The sequence below is a fragment of the Genypterus blacodes genome, unplaced genomic scaffold (assembly GCF_046128005.1).
Source record: "Genypterus blacodes isolate CSIRO-AG114 ecotype Tasmania unplaced genomic scaffold, CSIRO-AGI_Gbla_v1 ptg000055l_1, whole genome shotgun sequence".
NCBI lineage: Eukaryota > Metazoa > Chordata > Actinopteri > Ophidiiformes > Ophidiidae > Genypterus > Genypterus blacodes.
The window spans coordinates 3,796,690-3,814,179 of record NW_027466867.1 but is presented as its reverse complement, the minus strand read 5'-3'; the positions used below and the strand labels follow the sequence as shown (position 1 = coordinate 3,814,179).

General features: G+C 42.3%; 2 long non-coding RNA genes across 3 annotated transcripts; both read left to right on the top strand.

Moving 5' to 3' along the window:
* Positions 1-977: 977 nt before the first annotated feature.
* Positions 978-3,396, top strand: LOC143001784 (uncharacterized). The gene is made up of 3 exons (XR_012963727.1): positions 978-1,117; positions 1,499-1,554; positions 2,836-3,396. It is a non-coding gene; the product is annotated as an uncharacterized LOC143001784 (long non-coding RNA).
* A 658-nt stretch (positions 3,397-4,054) lies between these two features.
* On the top strand, positions 4,055-12,517 carry LOC143001783 (uncharacterized). 2 transcript variants are annotated; one of them, XR_012963726.1, is made up of 4 exons: positions 4,055-4,300; positions 5,101-5,373; positions 5,936-6,111; positions 12,281-12,517. It is a non-coding gene; the product is annotated as an uncharacterized LOC143001783 (long non-coding RNA). The 2 variants fall into 2 exon arrangements; XR_012963725.1 differs by lacking the exon at positions 4,055-4,300 and having other exon boundaries at positions 5,197-5,379.
* Positions 12,518-17,490: the final 4,973 nt, after the last annotated feature.

Here is a 17,490-nt window from a genome sequence, read left to right as displayed (position 1 = left end):
GAATGACCGGAAATTTCAATGTAATGTTGTAAATGTTTGGCTTTTTTTACTCTTCCACTCTTCACAGCAGTCTTGTGTGTAGTAGCTTGGATAAGTTGTACTTCTCTGTCGCAAATGCTAGTGCCTGTGATATCCCCAAACCTGTAACTGCTCCGATTCAGGGGCAGGATCCTCGTTTGTATCAGATTGATGTGAAATATATCAGTTTCACTTGAGTTAAATGTCATGTGATTCACGTGTCCATCATCCTGAATGTCCTTATATAAACAACTCACTGGGAAACTGGGCGCTGTATTCCACAATGAGTTAAGGAACACTGAGGGATGCAAATTGCTGCATTAGTTGTGTCCTCCAAATTTGGTCCCCGAAAGTTGCATTTCTCCGATGCTAAGACGGAGGAGGGTCCTGCACCTGAGACACACGTCATTGTGTGTCATCAAGTCTTTTCCAACAACAAATCCATATGAATGGATAAATTAAAATAAATTAATAATTAGTTTGAAGCAAATGCCTACTTGGAAAGTGAAGTATGCACAAAGCCGCTAAAATGCTGAATATATTTGTTTTTGGGAGTTGATGTTTGATATGGTGCAAATGCCTGCACGCGTTCAGGCATTTGCAATAAAGGTTATTTTGGTGAAGTTTGTTTGATGTTATTCCACCACATTTAACAGACGGCAACAATGTTCTGCATGTTAAACTAACAGTGATTCGTTTTTAGGATCCAGACAAGCATATTAGCTGTGAATGTATTCATGAGTCATTTTTGGTCTTTGTTGGAATGTAAAAATACAGATTTAAAATGTAACAGTTAAAATACTAATTCACTTTATTGACGAAACATTATTTTTACACACCCGGGGCAATAAATCAGTATTTAAACTTGAGGTAGGAACGCACAGACTCCGGAACCATGTGTGGTTGGTCCATTCACGCGGGGGGCGGTCTGGACCGTGGCACATCGAGCACTGAACGTAAACAAAGATTAAAATCGCTTGTATTTTCTGCCAAGTACAATTTTGTTTGACAACTTTCTATTTAAATTATACATCGTTTGACAATTAATGAAACATATGGAACAAATATCCGTCACTTGCTCGTTCTTCGTGTGAAAATTGTAAGTTTGGCGCAGCCGTTTCCCTTTATGTCATCACCGCAGTCACTTCAGTCTGAACGAGTTTGCCGTTTTTATCGTTTATGCAGCATGACTACAGTAGGATTACTGTTATTATTTTGCACCAGACTCATTCTGCGCTTAGCTGGTCAGTCCTTAAGGCTTGTTTTTCAGCATTTAGCACGATCATTTGCTGTGAGAAACAATAAACGGATGAAAAGTGGAGTAAGGCTCAAAGAAAGCCACAAGGTGGTGCTCTACTGCCACATACTATTAAAGACCATAAATTCGAATTAAGCATGTAGAAAACTCAAACGTCACGGAAAAATCGTGAAGGCGTTTTTTGTGGTTACTCGAGACATTTTCTTGTGGATTTACTTGCAGATCTGCCAGATTCCATGGATCTACATGCCAGTGCCAGCGCAGTGACTACGACTGAGGTCAGGATCTGAACAATAATATCACACACGTGACGCACAAGAGTAACTTAGATGGGACAATTTAAATGTAACATAGATGTAATAATGACATGTCTTCTCTTTAGATTATTTATAAAACATTAACACACTCAATAACCTTTACTGCATGTCTAAGTCATAACATGTATAAATGCACATCTAAATAGTTTGTAAATTATTTACCAACACTTTCTAAATTGTCTTATGAACCATTGACAACTCCTGAATAGATGAAATTATGGATGATATCACAGATGACGCACAATACTTGCACTAGCATGTTGGAAAACTGTGTCTGTGTGTGTGTGTGTGTGTCAATATTTGTTCTACTTTTTTTCATAAATCTCAAACAACTTCTCAGCTGCTCAAAATTACAAAATATTCAATAATTTTCAGGATTTTAACCGTTTAAAGGGGGGATGGGGCTTTGGTGCTGATTAGAGTCTTGCATGTGTCAAAGATTAGCAATGAAATTATTATGCCACATTGACTACCATTAAAACCACATTTCCTAATCTCTCTGCTATTACTTTATAAAATGGTGCATTCTCTGATGTCAGCATTTCATTATGAAGAGAAGAAGTGATATTTGCCACTGACATTTGTAGTGTATTCCACCAGATTCAACCATTTTCCCATTGTAGGCCAATGCATGAACTTCTTTTTTGACGGTTATATCATGGAGCCCTGTGACTACCAGGGGGGCAGTTTGTGTGTCAAATAATCAAGAATCAAAACTACTGGTTCAGATCTACAGGACCAGAGGAGTCCACACCGGGGACAGGCTGAAGCAAACATAGGGACTGAATCAAGTAACGTTAGGACAACATTCAAGATCAAGAGCAAATGACAGTGAATGCAACATTTCATGAATTGAATTCGTCTTGGTTTAAAGTCGAATCCTGCTTTCGCCAGCAGGGGGCGGTGTCTCAGAAATGACCATTATGGTCCATAGTTACAGTGACATTTTGTGTGAATTTGAGTAAAATTTTAAATTTCCCCAAACTTAGAGCAATGTATCCTTATGTTGCTAGATGCCATGTGTGAAATTGTCGCTGCAGATGAGAGGCCAAACATCTTCAACTTAACCCATCTACATGATGGATGACTGTTGTGGCGAGTTAAAACCGCCTGAACAATTTGAATGTTTGGAGCTAACTTCATTAACGATATGAGAACTGTATTGGTGCAGTGTGTCTTCAGTGCAGGAGTCTCTGGCTCTGGCTCTTCTCACCCTGGCTGTCTTCCTTTCTCTCCTCCCAGGCGACAGTGGCAGCACAGCTGGTATTGCCTGCTGCTTCTGGGGTCTCCTCTACCGCACCCAGGGGGTGCCGCACCAAGTTTCTTTTGCCAACCTGGAGAACAGGGAGCGACTGGAGAGCAGCGCTGAGAAACTCTACACCCTGTCACACTGAAAAACAGCAGAGTGGTAACAAATTAAAGGAAACACAACAAGGCTTCATAATTAAAAAATATGTCACCCGCCTGTGTGTAGATTTGGCTGAGCCAATAAAAAGGATTCAACGGTAGATGGGCAAACTTTGAAGTTGTATGTATCTGTATATGTCACACAGCGCTCTCTTGTGGTTAAAATAGAATACTGCATTCTCAGCAGCTCTTCAGAAAACAGTTAAAGAGAAAGAAGTTGCTGATCACAAGTTGAGGATGTGTTTATTCGGAAAATTAAATGTTAATCATTTGTATTTAATGGGGATTCTGACTTGAGCCCCAAACTAAAATGAGTGTGACCCCCTAAGCTCTTTCCATTTGCTCCATGGTTACACTGTCGTTTTGTTTTTGGAAAATCGGACCAAAAATTGAATTTGCCCCAAACTTACAGAAAATGATCCTTGTGTCTTGTAGATGCTGTGTTTTTTAAATTTGAGAGAACCTTGCGGCGAAGAAGGCAGCGGTGGAGGGAGAGAAGAAAAGCATTTTTGAGGTTTTATTCATTTATTTCCATCCATGTTTACATTTTGTCTGCAGTTTGCTCTGTAACATGACACCGACTGCACTGTATGATGTCTGCGGGGAGAATGTCTTCTAAACGTTTTACATGGACAAAGAGTATGACATGGTTCAATGTTTCATAGAAAAACATTGAAAACGTGGTTTAAAATGAAAAAAGAGGTATTAAGTTAAGACCATTTGTAATAAACGCTATATTTAAAGTCTTGCTTTTCACTTTTGCAATCCTATGAATGTAACTTTTCATTCAATTTAATAGGTCAACACAGCTTTTGAATCTGTTGTGTACATTTAAAAAAAGATTTCACTTGTTATGTTGTTCACAAAATGCTGAAAGAGTGTATCTTTGTTTGAATGAATTAAACATTTTGCTACAATGTTCATTGTTGAACGTTTCATCCCTTGCCTGTCACTTCTGGCTGAAATGAGGAGCTGCTGTGACCAGGTAGGAACCATAGTCACTGACGGTGTTCCCGACGGAATCTTACACGGCTGCACGTTCCATACGTCCCCAAATTGTAAACAGACAAACATCTTGAGCAGTGTTGCCACTTTAGCGACTTTCTCGCTAAATCTGGCGACTTTTTTTGAGACAAAGGCGACTAGCGACAAATCTAGCGACTTTTTCTGGTGTTATTGGAGATTTTTGGAGACTTCTGGTGTTTTGGAGACTCTGACGTATCGTTCCGCAGTTACTGTCCACCTTCTCTCCTCCAGCGTCCATTACAATGACATCCAACATGCCAATTGTGCAAATTAGGTGAGTGTGTCATATGGCGACTTTTAGGACAGCTTATAGCGACTTTCCTTACTGAGGAGTTAGCAACAGTGGGCTTGTGGATTTATTCAACAGGAGAAAGGCGTGCAGTCCTTTGGTTGGACTTTTGAACAGTAAGCGTACAGAGGTATAATGTAGTCGCTGACCTCATGATTACATCAAGTGATGATCCCACTGTTTACATTACTACACTCAAGTATTTTCAGTCTGTGTCTTTTGGGAGGACTTGACCTTTAACCATAGTCCCTGGGCATATCTCCCAAATCTCCAGTTAGACCACCTGGAGTTGTTTAAATCCTTTAATAAAACCACATGTGTCAACTGCATGTCAATAGTCCATCCATGCTTGAACCTCTTGAACCTGGATGCCTCCAGCTGAGTGTCCTCCAGTAAGGTCAGGGAGACAAACTAGATCGCCTCACAGCACCTTCCTTCCTGATCCTCCACATACATTGATTTAATCATTACAATACATGCAAGATGAATGAGTCAAGAAGCAGATATGAGATGGGGAGATGGGTTGTGTGTATAAATGTGTGAGATCACAGATAACTAGTGAGCTACAAACTAGCATTACATTGGCATTTTGTGATTTGAAATACTTGTTTTATGTTTAAAAAACACATTTCAGCCTGTTCATTTAGTTCATATTGGTACAAAGTCGATTCCTGCTTTCGCCAGTCGGGGGCGTTGTCGCCATTTCAGACCAGGAAATCAGCAGGTGAAACAAGCGAACGAGAGAACCCCATGTGATTGTTGTCTTGTTATTTCCCTGTTATCAGGTCGGTGCTGTGCTTATAAGCACCTTCTGCCTTCTCCTTCATCTTCAGCAAGACGGCTGGTGTGGCGCTGCTGAGGTCTCTGCTCCAAATACAAATAAACTGTAAGTTATGGCTGAAACGAGGTACATCAGCGAGTAGGAAACATCGTCACTGACAGTGTTCCTGTCGGGACATCATAGAGGTGCACGCTCCGGAAGAGACACGCCTCCAAACATTTCAAGAGCTTTCTCCGGTAAACATTACGGTTTCACATGGCGGTTTGTGCTTCAGACGGTTGGTGTCTTAAATGTGAATAATATAAGTGTACAGTCCTCCAAAAACCTTTGATACGATACAGCGTAGAGATGAAAGTTACTTTGACCGCTGACCACCCCTTTGTGGCGAGAGACTAAGTTGCATATAAGACGTTATTCATTACATATCATTACGGTCATTTAGCAGACGCTTTTATCCAAAGCGACGTCTAATAAGTGCGTTCAACAAAGGTAGATAAGAGAACTTCAGGTTACAAGAAATCGTAAGCGCAATTCATGTTGCAGTAGGAAATATAAAAAAAATTCCATTCAAAAGAAATTTTCAATGGATTTTTGTAGTTTATAAAAAAAAAATAATAATAAGATTCCATACAGATATTGTTCATTTGACACTACATTGATGCAGGGTTTATTTATTTAAAATCAAACCTCTATCAGTTGGTCCCAAAGTATTGTGTATACTATTATCAATAGTTTTAAGATGAATTATTGAAAGATTGTAATGTCACAACCTTGTTGTACAACTGTTGCGATTTATGGGATTTTTTTAAATGAATTCTTTATTTGCATTACAAACATAGGGAGCGAGCTGAGGGATGCAAACCAAAGAAGTTACATTCACATGGCGGATGGTAGAAAAGCAAAGGAGCTCTGGTAACTCTTCCTGAAGATGCCGTGGAGGAGGCGCCACGCCGTACTTTAATCTCTCCAGCTTCCTGTTTCTTCGTTATGCATCAGGTCTTTACCTTCATGTGAGGTGAGTCCTAAGTGGAGCTGAAGTCCCATCTCCATGGTGACGCTTCATGTTTAGGTCCATGTGTGTGGGAGTTTAATCTGATGTAATGATCATTAGAGTTTTGTATGAGTCACTGTGTTCTGAGCGGGTCCATTATCATGACGTCATCTTCTAACAAAGCACTGGGCAGCATGTGTTGATGCCTGAAGAGGAAAAAGGGGATTAGGAAGAATGAATGAAGATTATGTTGACCTTTTATTCTTGTGTTTCTCTGTTATCAGGACGCTTCACAAAGCACCAAGCATCAAGCCACGCCCATAAAGAAGGAAAAGAGGGAGGACTGGAGGAGTCCACCCCCCAGCCTACACACAAGCAGCTGCCTCAAGGTCCCACAAGCCAGGAGCTGGAGCAAAGCCTGCAGATGAGAGGCCAAAGATCTTCAAGTCTCTACTCCCAGGTCCACTTGGCTCAGAGAGGAAGAGAGATGAAAATCAAATAAATAAGTACCTTTACCTTTAGCTGCCTGGAGATTGGTCTCTTTGTGTGAAAAGTGTGCATGTGTGACTTTCGGGGGCAGGGAAGACACATGGCATGTCGCACCTCTATGTCTGCCCCCCGCAGGCAGATGTTAACATCAAAGGTTATTTATGCTTTTCAAAAAAGCATTTTTTTATTATTATATATGTTACCTGTTATTTGTTTTTTCCATTTGAGTCCACACATGTTATGCTTTGTGGCACAAAAGATTCATCTCAGTGGTCAGTTTTTGAACACCACAATGTATTGAATAAATTCAAATACTGTGCATAAACACTTTTTGACTTTTCATTGACATTTTTTCCTATTCAGCTACACAAACATCTTCAAACCACACAAATTGTATTGTAAATGAGAGGATACCAGAGACCTATGTACACCATGGTAATTTATTGATATGCCGCATAATGTCCTCCTTTAAGGTGTTATGGAAATGGTCAACCATGGTCACTCACGCGCAAGACTGGTTCCGGGTTCCTGCCAGGAACCCGGAACCAGTTTTGCCGGCGCCGGAAACGTCCGTTGCCGGCACGCTTGCCGGCGAAAATCACGGACATCTTTAACCCGGAACCAGTTTTGCGCGGGCGCCGGGAACGTCCGTTGCCGGCTAAAATCACGGACATCACGTTTTTGCTTTTAGGCATGTATCAGAACACACCTGGGTTTAGCTCAGATTATGTAGTGAAGTTGTGCATCATAAAGTCATCTTATTCTAGTTGTAGACGCACAATGCAGCCAGGCCGCTACCCCTCCCCCCACCTTTCACTGTAAACAGCGGGTCAGGTTCAGGGCGACAGGTCATGATCTCACACTCACAGATTCAGACCAGAAGTCAAAATAATTATTAACATATTTATTTAAATGTACTTTATGTGGATTGCAGTTTGGCGCCCTGCCCACTAGATGGCGCCCCAGGGCCGGGCCTGGGTGTCAGTGTCTCCCATTAGCCCTGGATGGGACCGTCTGTTTACAGAGAAACAGGCTCAGGGCTCCCACTGATTCAGCGTTATGGTGAGTTATATTTTTCATGCACTTTACATTTGTTTTTGTGGTGTATCTTATGTTTAAGGCATGTTTAAACGTTACCATAGCGACCAGAGAGCGTTAGGGAGCAGAGAGGATGTTACTCATGTTATGTTGTCGGCGACATTGGATTCCCGTTTATAATTATATTTAAATGTTCACGTAAACTGGCTTTAAAATGGACGCATATAATGTAAAGTTGTGATTGAATAAATCATTTGTTAATTTGAAACAAGCGTGTGTATTCTCACAAATCACCACAAGATGGCTCCTTTTCCTGGTGTAGAGAGAGAGAGAGAGTACTGCTAATATTTTTTGATATAGTAGAACTTCAAACTCTAAGCTGAGGTCGAACCTCCTCCTTGGCTGAGTTGTGGCGCAGTGATCTTGGTTTCACTCCTGTTTATGGGAGGAGCCTAATGTAGAGAAGTCAGGATGTCTTGGTTTTAAGTCGAATCTTGGTTTTAAGTCGAATCCTGCTTTCGCCACTAGGGGGCGGTGTCTCCATGTGAGAGCAGGTAATCAGCAGGTGAAACCAGCGAACGAGAGAAAGCCGTGTGGTTGTTGTGTCGCTACCAGGTCAGTGTTGTGTTTATACTTCATATATGTGCTTGATGTGCTACAAGATGTTACTGCACTCTACAAACAACAGGCAGGAAGTCAGGTGTTTATGTTCCTGCTGAAAGGTCAGAGCCGTTTAGCCTTCGTGGCGACGCACCGGTATTGAGCCATTACGGTGTGTGCGTGTTAAATCCATGCTACGGAGGGGTACAGAAGGGTGTGTGTATGTTTGTATACGTGTGCCCGTGTACGCGTGCATGTGTGTGTGTGTGCTGTTTTAAATGTTTGCTGTATTTCTCAAGCTGTGGTATTTGGATGCTGCGTTTGAAAATGTTAGAGCTCTAGCTGTTAAACTGACCAAGATACGGGCTTTTTAAAAACAAACGATTTGGTCCATGGTTACACTGTCGCTCTGGAAAACTGGACCAAAAACTACATTTTTACTTTAATCTTACTGCTAATTTATTTGAAATATGTTCAATTAGTAAATATATAAATGACTTTTTGAGATGTGAACACGTAGTTGAGATCCAAACAAGACATTACCATATATGCTAAGTCGATTGAATAACTAAAAATATCCTGTTAAAGTCATATATGAAGTATTTTAGCAAAATGGGACCAAACTTTCTTTTTTTTTTTTTGTGACGTCAGCTCCAAATCAAAGAGACAAAAGAAAAATTGCGGCTTCTGCGGTTGGGTGGTCCGTGGCTCATTGATAAGGCACGCGTCTGGGAACCAGGCACACGCTCCGGTGCTGGTTCGCCTCCAACCTCGGTCCCTCACACTCCAGCTGGCAGCTGGAGAGTTGCCTGTTACCCTCCGGTCCAGAGCCAGTTACTTTCCTGTAACTGGGACTCGAACTCCCAACCTTGTGATCACCAACCATCAGCTTAACCCTCTGAGCCAAAGAAAAAAAAATTTCACACGTTTTTTCTGCTATCTATCTTTCCCAGTGAAACACTCAGTGAGTTTATTTAAAAGCACCTCCTCTTCCGCACCCTGCCTGCCTGTCTGTGTGTCAGTACCTATGTGTTCCTATATGTTCTATCACAGTGCATCACTCGTTCTGGTGCCAGACACAAGAACTGTGCCTGCCACGCAGCCCGAGCGACACACTGTGTGTCCCTAAATCTACGTGACGTGTTCTACTATGAGTATCAGTCTCTCGCTATGTGTCTGTCACTCTCTCTGACAGACTGACTGAATGCAGTAGATTCCGTGCCTAGGTGGGCGCGGGAACCGGAAGGTAACAGGCTCTGGACCGGAGGGTAACAGGCAACTCTCCAGCTACCAGCTGGAGAGTGAGGAACCGAGGTTGGAGGCGAACCAGCACCGGAGCGTGTGCCTGATTCCCAGACGCGTGCCTTATCAATGAGCCACCGCCCACCCAACCTTGGAAAGGTTAAATTTTTCTTTTGTCTCTTTGATTTGGTGCTGACATCACAAAAAAAAAAAAAAAAAAGTTTGGTCCCATTTTCCTAAATGACTTAAACAGGATATTTTTTAGTTATTCAATCGACTTAGCGTATAAGTCGATATGTGTTCACATCTCAAAAAGTCATTTATATATTTACTTATTGAACATATTTCAAATAAATTAGCAGTAAGATTAAAGAGAAGTAGTTAGTCTAAGTGTAATATAATATATATAATAACAAATACTTTACCTTATTTTCAAACGCAGCTTCTACAGGACACGAGGATCATCTTCCGTAAGTTTGGGGAAAATTTAGTTTTTGGTCCAGTTTTCCAGAGCGACAGTGTAACCATGGACCAAATCATTTGTTTTTAAAAAGCCCGTATCTTGGTCAGTTAAAGAGCTAGAGCTCTAAAATTTTCAAACGCAGCATCCAAACACCACAGCTTGAGAAATACAGCAAACATTTAAAACAGCACACGCATACACACACACACACACATGCACGCACAGACACACTTACACAGGCACACATACACACGTATACAAACATTCACACAACAAACAGTCACTACTGCATACACGCACACTTACTGTACCCCTCCGTAGCATGGATTTAACAGACACACACACACCGTAATGGCTCAATACCGGTGCGTCGCCACGAAGGCTAAACGGCTCTAACCTTTCAGCAGGAACGTAAACACCTGACTTCCTGCCTGTTGTTTGTAGAGTGCAGTAACATCTTGTAGCACATCAAGCACATATATGAACTATAAACACAACACCGACCTGGTAGCGACAAAACAACCACACGGCTTCTCTCGTTCGCTGGTTTCACCTGCTGATTACCTGCTCTCACATGGAGACACCGCCCCCTAGTGGCGAAAGCAGGATTCGACTTAAAACCAAGACATCCTGACTGCTCTTACATTAGGCTCCTCCCATAAACAGGAGTGAAACCAAGATCACTGCGCCACAACTCAGCCAAGGAGGAGGTTCGACCTCAGCTTAGAGTTTGAAGTTCTACACCCAGTAACTCAGCTCAGCTGTGCTCTGGTGGCCTGCTGTTGTAGACACACAGCTGGTCGTTTTAGGCCGGAGAATCTAAAGAGTCTCAGAATAGTCTACTGCCTACAAGTACCTGAAGCAGCAGTTATGCCAGACTTTCACAAAGTCATGAATCAGAAGCATGAGCGTCTGGTACAACTGGACAGACTCTGTGGAGTCTACTGGCTACAAGGGCCTGCTGTGCACTACTACAGTCCAGCTTCTCAAGTCAGAATAAATACAAATTATTTACATTAAAGTTTCCGAATAAACACATCCTCAACTTGTGATCAGCAACTTGTTTCTCTTTATCTGTTTTCTGAAGAGCTGCTGAGTATGCAGTATTCCATTTTAACCACAAGAGGGCGACATATACACATCCAACTTCAAAGTTGACGTGGTTAAAATCGATATCATAATAACTATATATACATTGAAGAATCAAGATTGACAATATTGATTATTATTATTAAGAATAATTATTATTTCTTATCCACACATCATTCAACGTCAATGAAATCTGAATAGAGGGTCGATAGATTCTGTGCCAGAAGCACACACGGGCCTAAATCTGAACTATTCCCAGTGGTTTGGACTTCTTAGACTGGACTTGGAATCGAGTGATGAGTTGACCCGAAAAGACTTCACACAGTGTTTGATAAATGCAAACACAACGTCCAGAAATCTGTTGGTGAAACAGTTAATACAACACACACACACACGCACACATTACGTACACTGCTACACCGAGCTACCTAAGTGGGGAGAGTTCATTAGAACTTTAAACACGCAAACAGACTTTATAACTGTTCTTCTGACTCAAATGCAGTGGCATCATGTTGTGAACATGGCGCTGCATGTTGTGAGCACATATCTGTACTTATAAGCACAATGCCGACCTGATAACAGAGAAATAACGAGACGACAACAATAACATACCGTTTCACTCCTTCGCTTATTTCACCTGCTGCTCTCCTGGTCTCAAATGGCGACAGCGCCCCAACCGGTGAAACCAGGAATCGCCTTTGAACCAACACGAACTCAATTCAATAAACAGGCTGAAATATGGTTCTTAAAAGGAAAACACGTAGTGTACATCAATGTATGTGGAGGTGCAGGGAGGAAGGTGCATTGAGGTGATCTTGTTTGTCTCCCTGAACTTACTGGAGGACACTCAGTTGACAGTTGAAGAGGTTCAAGCAGGATAGACTATTGCAAACCCTGACATGCAGGAGACACATGTGGTTGTATTAAAAGATTTCTAGAGCTCCAGCTAGTCTTCCTGGAGATTTGGGAGAGGTCAGGCCTCGAACTCACAACCTTGTCGTAATTGCATAAAAGAGACACTCACAACTGTGATGATACACTCACCAGTTGATGTCTTTATCTATGTTGTTGTGTTCTTTGCTGTTGCTTTTGATGATTTTAAAGTCATCAATTGGTGCCACCCAGTGGCTACCCGGGGGAAAGCAGGCAAGGGATGAAACGTTCAACAATGAACATTGTAGCATGTGGGGATGCCTGAAAAGGAAAAAGGGGATTAGGAAGAATGAATGAAGATTATGTTGACCTTTTATTCTTGTGTTTCTCTGTTATCAGGACGATTTACAGAGCGCCAAGCATCAAGCGACGCCCACAAAGAAGGGGAGAGGAAAAGAGGGAGGACTGGAGGAGTCCACCCCCCAGCCCACACACACAAGCAGCTGCCACAAGCCAGGAGCTGGAGCAAAGCCTGCAGATGAGAGGCCAAAGATCTTCAAGTCTCTACTCCCAGGTCCACTTGGCTCAGAGAGGAAGAGAGATGAAAATCAAATAAATAAAGTACCTTTACCTTTAGCTGCCTGGAGATTGGTCTCCTCTTTGTGTGAAAAGTGTGCATGTGTGACTTTGCCTGTATTTGATGTGTGAAGGTTGGGACTTGAACTCCCAACCTTGTGATCACCAAGCATGAGCTTTACCCTCTGAGTTAAATAAAAAGAATCGTCGAAGTGTTTTTTGTGCTACTTATCTTGCGCAGTGACAGTGACACTTAGTAAGTTTCAGCAAAAGGTATTTCTATACACTCTCCTGGCAGAGTGTCTCTATGACAGTCGGAGTACTTGTGGGGCAGACACAAGTGTTGGGGTGTGCGCTGCATGGGGTGTGCGCTGCATGTCGCACCTGCGGGGGGCAGATGTTGTTGACATCAAAGGTTATTTATGCTTTTCAAAAAAGCATTTTTTTATTATTATATATGTTACCTGTTATTTGTTTTTTTACATTTGAGTCCACACATGTTATGCTTTGTGGCACAAAAGATTCATGTCAGTGGTCAGGTTTTGAACACCACAATGTATTGAATAAATTCAAATACTGTGCATAAACACTTTTTGACTTTTCATTGACATTTTTTCCTATTCAGCTACACAAACATCTTCAAACCACACAAAATTGTATTGTAAATGAGAGTATACCAGAGTCCTATGCACACCATGGTAATTTATTGATATGCCGCATTATGTCCTCCTTTTAGGTGTTATGGAAATGATCAACCATGGTCACTCACGCGCAAAACTGGTTCCGGGTTCCTGCCAGGAACCCGGAACCAGTTTTGCCGGCGCCGGAAACGTCCGTTGCCGGCACGCTTGCCGGTGAAAATCACGGACAACACGTTTTTGCCTTTAGAGTATTTCCGGCCACCGGGATCACTGTCCGACATAATTAGTGGGTCTGGACGATCTTGAACCCGGAACCAGTTTTGCGCGGGCGCCGGGAACGCCCGTTGCCTTTCACTGTAAACAGCGGGTCAGGTTCAGGGCGACAGGTCATGATCTCACACTCACAGATTCAGACCAGAAGTCAAAATAATTATTAACATATTTATTTAAATGTACTTTATGTGGATTGCAGTTTGGCGCCCTGCCCACTAGATGGCGCCCCGGGCGACCGCCCGGTTCGCCCATGCCCAGGGCCGGGCCTGGGTGTCAGTGTCTCCCATTAGCCCTGGATGGGACCGTCTGTTTACAGAGAAACAGGCTCAGGGCTCCCACTGATTCAGCGTTATGGTGAGTTATATTTTTCATGCACTTTACATTTGTTTTTGTGGTGTATCTTATGTTTAAGGCATGTTTAAACGTTACCATAGCGACCAGAGAGCGTTAGGGAGCAGAGAGGATGTTACTCATGTTATGTTGTTGGCGCGATGTTACGAGAACGCTGCTGATAAAGTTGCGAGTACACATTGGATTCCCGTTTATTATTATATTTAAATGTTCACGTAAACTGGCTTTAAAATGGACGCATATAATGTAAAGTTGTGATTGAATAAATCATTTGTTAATTTGAAACAAGCGTGTGTATTCTCACAAATCACCACAAGATGGCTCCTTTTCCTGGTGTAGAGAGAGAGAGAGAGTACTGCTAATATTTTTTGATATAGTAGAACTTCAAACTCTAAGCTGAGGTCGAACCTCCTCCTTGGCTGAGTTGTGGCGCAGTGATCTTGGTTTCACTCCTGTTTATGGGAGGAGCCTAATGTAGAGAAGTCAGGATGTCTTGGTTTTAAGTCGAATCTTGGTTTTAAGTCGAATCCTGCTTTCGCCACTAGGGGGCGGTGTCTCCATGTGAGAGCAGGTAATCAGCAGGTGAAACCAGCGAACGAGAGAAAGCCGTGTGGTTGTTGTGTCGCTACCAGGTCAGTGTTGTGTTTATACTTCATATATGTGCTTGATGTGCTACAAGATGTTACTGCACTCTACAAACAACAGGCAGGAAGTCAGGTGTTTATGTTCCTGCTGAAAGGTCAGAGCCGTTTAGCCTTCGTGGCGACGCACCGGTATTGAGCCATTACGGTGTGTGCGTGTTAAATCCATGCTACGGAGGGGTACAGAAGGGTGTGTGTATGTTTGTATACGTGTGCCCGTGTACGCGTGCATGTGTGTGTGTGTGCTGTTTTAAATGTTTGCTGTATTTCTCAAGCTGTGGTATTTGGATGCTGCGTTTGAAAATGTTAGAGCTCTAGCTGTTAAACTGACCAAGATACGGGCTTTTTAAAAACAAACGATTTGGTCCATGGTTACACTGTCGCTCTGGAAAACTGGACCAAAAACTACATTTTTACTTTAATCTTACTGCTAATTTATTTGAAATATGTTCAATTAGTAAATATATAAATGACTTTTTGAGATGTGAACACGTAGTTGAGATCCAAACAAGACATTACCATATATGCTAAGTCGATTGAATAACTAAAAATATCCTGTTAAAGTCATATATGAAGTATTTTAGCAAAATGGGACCAAACTTTCTTTTTTTTTTTTTGTGACGTCAGCTCCAAATCAAAGAGACAAAAGAAAAATTGCGGCTTCTGCGGTTGGGTGGTCCGTGGCTCATTGATAAGGCACGCGTCTGGGAACCAGGCACACGCTCCGGTGCTGGTTCGCCTCCAACCTCGGTCCCTCACACTCCAGCTGGCAGCTGGAGAGTTGCCTGTTACCCTCCGGTCCAGAGCCAGTTACTTTCCTGTAACTGGGACTCGAACTCCCAACCTTGTGATCACCAACCATCAGCTTAACCCTCTGAGCCAAAGAAAAAAAAATTTCACACGTTTTTTCTGCTATCTATCTTTCCCAGTGAAACACTCAGTGAGTTTATTTAAAAGCACCTCCTCTTCCGCACCCTGCCTGCCTGTCTGTGTGTCAGTACCTATGTGTTCCTATATGTTCTATCACAGTGCATCACTCGTTCTGGTGCCAGACACAAGAACTGTGCCTGCCACGCAGCCCGAGCGACACACTGTGTGTCCCTAAATCTACGTGACGTGTTCTACTATGAGTATCAGTCTCTCGCTATGTGTCTGTCACTCTCTCTGACAGACTGACTGAATGCAGTAGATTCCGTGCCTAGGTGGGCGCGGGAACCGGAAGGTAACAGGCTCTGGACCGGAGGGTAACAGGCAACTCTCCAGCTACCAGCTGGAGAGTGAGGAACCGAGGTTGGAGGCGAACCAGCACCGGAGCGTGTGCCTGATTCCCAGACGCGTGCCTTATCAATGAGCCACCGCCCACCCAACCTTGGAAAGGTTAAATTTTTCTTTTGTCTCTTTGATTTGGTGCTGACATCACAAAAAAAAAAAAAAAAAAAGTTTGGTCCCATTTTCCTAAATGACTTAAACAGGATATTTTTTAGTTATTCAATCGACTTAGCGTATAAGTCGATATGTGTTCACATCTCAAAAAGTCATTTATATATTTACTTATTGAACATATTTCAAATAAATTAGCAGTAAGATTAAAGAGAAGTAGTTAGTCTAAGTGTAATATAATATATATAATAACAAATACTTTACCTTATTTTCAAACGCAGCTTCTACAGGACACGAGGATCATCTTCCGTAAGTTTGGGGAAAATTTAGTTTTTGGTCCAGTTTTCCAGAGCGACAGTGTAACCATGGACCAAATCATTTGTTTTTAAAAAGCCCGTATCTTGGTCAGTTAAAGAGCTAGAGCTCTAAAATTTTCAAACGCAGCATCCAAACACCACAGCTTGAGAAATACAGCAAACATTTAAAACAGCACACGCATACACACACACACACACATGCACGCACAGACACACTTACACAGGCACACATACACACGTATACAAACATTCACACAACAAACAGTCACTACTGCATACACGCACACTTACTGTACCCCTCCGTAGCATGGATTTAACAGACACACACACACCGTAATGGCTCAATACCGGTGCGTCGCCACGAAGGCTAAACGGCTCTAACCTTTCAGCAGGAACGTAAACACCTGACTTCCTGCCTGTTGTTTGTAGAGTGCAGTAACATCTTGTAGCACATCAAGCACATATATGAACTATAAACACAACACCGACCTGGTAGCGACAAAACAACCACACGGCTTCTCTCGTTCGCTGGTTTCACCTGCTGATTACCTGCTCTCACATGGAGACACCGCCCCCTAGTGGCGAAAGCAGGATTCGACTTAAAACCAAGACATCCTGACTGCTCCTCCCATAAACAGGAGTGAAACCAAGATCACTGCGCCACAACTCAGCCAAGGAGGAGGTTCGACCTCAGCTTAAAGTTTGAATTTCTACACCCAGTAACTCAGCTCAGCTGTGCTCTGGTGGCCTGCTGTTGTAGACACACAGCTGGTCGTTTTAGGCCGGAGAATCTAAAGAGTCTCAGAATAGTCTACTGCCTACAAGGACCTGAAGCAGCAGTTATGCCAGACTTTCACAAAGTCATGAATCAGAAGCATGAGCGTCTGGTACAACTGGACAGACTCTGTGGAGTCTACTGGCTACAAGGGCCTGCTGTGCACTACTACAGTCCAGCTTCTCAAGTCAGAATAAATACAAATTATTTACATTAAAGTTTCCGAATAAACACATCCTCAACTTGTGATCAGCAACTTGTTTCTCTTTATCTGTTTTCTGAAGAGCTGCTGAGAATGCAGTATTCCATTTTAACCACAAGAGGGCGACATATACACATCCAACTTCAAAGTTGACGTGGTTAAAATCGATATCATAATAACTATATATACATTGAAGAATCAAGATTGACAATATTGATTTTTATTATTAAGAATAATTATTATTTCTTATCCACACATCATTCAACGTCAATGAAATCTGAATAGAGGGTCGATAGATTCTGTGCCAGAAGCACACACGGGCCTAAATCTGAACTATTCCCAGTGGTTTGGACTTCTTAGACTGGACTTGGAATCGAGTGATGAGTTGACCCGAAAAGACTCCACAATGTTTGATAAATGCAAACACAACGTCCAGAAATCTGTTGGTGAAAC